This window comes from Limulus polyphemus, unplaced genomic scaffold, assembly GCF_000517525.1.
Source record: "Limulus polyphemus unplaced genomic scaffold, Limulus_polyphemus-2.1.2 Scaffold4967, whole genome shotgun sequence".
NCBI classification, from domain to species: domain Eukaryota; kingdom Metazoa; phylum Arthropoda; class Merostomata; order Xiphosura; family Limulidae; genus Limulus; species Limulus polyphemus.
In genome coordinates this window covers 34,519-37,055 of record NW_013670577.1, presented here as the reverse complement: position 1 = coordinate 37,055, position 2,537 = coordinate 34,519, and the positions used below count along the sequence as shown (strand labels likewise).

Sequence of the window (2,537 nt, the reverse complement as noted above, 5' to 3'; positions counted from 1 at the left end):
GACCACTAACAGTTCTACCATCTGGACGTCACTTACATGCCATGGCCACTCTGCAAAGTAAACGTTATGACCACCAATAGTTCTACCATCTGGACGTCACTTACATGCCATGGCCACTCTGCAAAGTAAACGTTATGACCACCAATAGTTCTACCATCTGGACGTCACTTACCTGCCATGGCCACTCTCCAAAGTAAACGTTATGACCACCAACAGTTCTACCATCTGGACGTCACTTACCTGCCATGGCCACTCTCCAAAGTAAGCGTTTCGACCACCAACAATCCTACCATACGGCCTTAGCGATCGAACTCCACAGTCTAAAGGGAATAAAAAATGAGCACTGAAATAAAGTCTCAGCAGATAAATATTAAGAAATTCTGTCTACATTCACCGAAACTGTTATTAAACAGTGTGTTACTATGTGATGTTCAAGAATTGGCTGCTTCACACTAACTTACACACTTAAAATTACGAAACTACATAGTTACCACAACGATGTTCTGTTTCTGAAAATGTTGTAACCTAAAAAGACTAGATAAGGATTAATCCTAAACTACTTTACATTGTTATTGATAGTTTAAAAAAATAACCACTTTTTTTATATAAGATCTATTTTTTTATTGAGTCCCTTAATACAACAGAGTCGAATACAAAACATTAATACAATTACCTGAAAAATATTTATAGTACATTTTAAGGTCTCAGGCGTGGCACAATGGTCTCGTGTCGATTTGCAGGTCCGGGGTTCGGGATGTGATGCATTTTTGGCTGTAGGTGCATTATAAAAGTAACAGATAATGCCACGATTACGTTCAAAGAGCCGGCCAAAGCTATGATTACGATGTGTGTTGTTGTTTGGCTGCTTTCCCCATGCTCAGTTAGGAGCTTTGTTTGTTTGTAATTAAGCACAAAGCTACGCAATGGGCTATATGTGCTCTGCCCACCACGGGTATCGAAACCCGGTTTCTAGCGTCTTAAGTCTGCATACATACTGCTGTGCCACTGGGGGGCTCTCAGTTAGGAGCTGGTAAACCTGAATTATAGGAAGTCCCCGATCTGACTGGTTTAGCTCACGTGCTAATAAGGTGCATTCTTGTTAAAAAATTTCAAATCCATTTTCATAGTTATATTATTTTAATAAGCCCGTTCTTTTTTAATAAAGCACATGAAAGCTAAATAATCCTACATTAAAATGGAGAAAGATGCACTAGAAATGCTTTCAAACACAGAACTTTAAAACAAAACAGAAATAAACAGACTTCAACGAGCCACTGGAAGACACAACAAGTACTTTTAAAAAGCTAAAAATCTGAATAAAAATACGAGAATCATTCAGGTTCTCTCATGGTAATTTAAAGGATTTTTGATTAAAAAAATAGCGCGATTAAAATTTCTTTGGACAATAACAAACCGAAAAAATTGGATGTTGCATTCTATAACGACTGAAATATAAATATAAGGTTAAGAATCTGTAAATAAAGATATAACGTCTGAAATGTAAATAAATGGCTTTGCCATAAGCAAATAAACAACTAATCTAGCTTCCATTTTATATAGTCTTATGATTTCAAAATTTCTCCATTACTAACATTTCGTGTCACGGGACAAAAAAAAAACACAACAAAAAAATATCAGTTTGTAGAAAAGTTGCCCATTCATTTTCATCTTTATTTACAGAGTCTTAACCTTATATTTATATTTCAGACGTTATATCTTTATTTACAGATACTTAACCTTATACTTATATTTCAGCCGTTATATCTTTATTTACAGATTCTTAACCTTATATTTATATTTCAGGCGTTATATCTTTATTTACAGATTCTTAACCTTATATTTATATTTCAGACGTTATATCTTTATTTACAGATTCTTAACCTTATATTTATATTTCAGACGTTATATCTTTATTTACAGATTCTTAACCTTGTATCTATATTTCAGACGTTATATCTTTATTTACAGATTCTTAACCTTATATCTATATTTCAGACGTTATATCTTTATTTACAGATTCTTAACTTTAAAAGCTATCTGCCGCGTCTCTCGTTTTGAACTACTGACCATAGGCAAGTGAACCAGCCGACAGCCCTCATAGCCAACCTTCGGGCTCTTTTTTTTACTAAAGAATAGTGGGATTGACCTTCACATAGTAACGTTCCCACGACTGAAAGGAAGGGCATGTACGGCGCTGAGTTGCGATCTCGATACCCGCAGGTTACGAGTCAAACGTTTTAACTTACATCAGTCTATGCCAGACCTCAGCAGGTTGAAATACAAGAAGGACAAAATTAGTTAGTATTTAAATATTAGTAATGTAGTTTGTATTTAGGCATAAAGATACAATATGAGCTATCCGAAGTGCTCGCTGCAGGACTGAAACTCAGAATTTTAGTGTTATAAGCCCTCAAGGCTATCGCCGAGCTACAGAGAAGGGGAGTTACTAATGAGAAGGTAAGAACTTTTTAATTCGTTAAGTTTAATTAAGAAGAAAGAGGGGTTGTGTATGTTAAATTAATGACTTTTTTCTGCCA

The 2,537-nt window shown here is 35.2% G+C and overlaps 1 pseudogene; it reads right to left on the bottom strand.

The window, feature by feature from the left end:
• LOC106471925 overlaps positions 1-2,537 on the bottom strand; it is a 69,672-nt pseudogene that overhangs the window by 38,952 nt on the left and 28,183 nt on the right.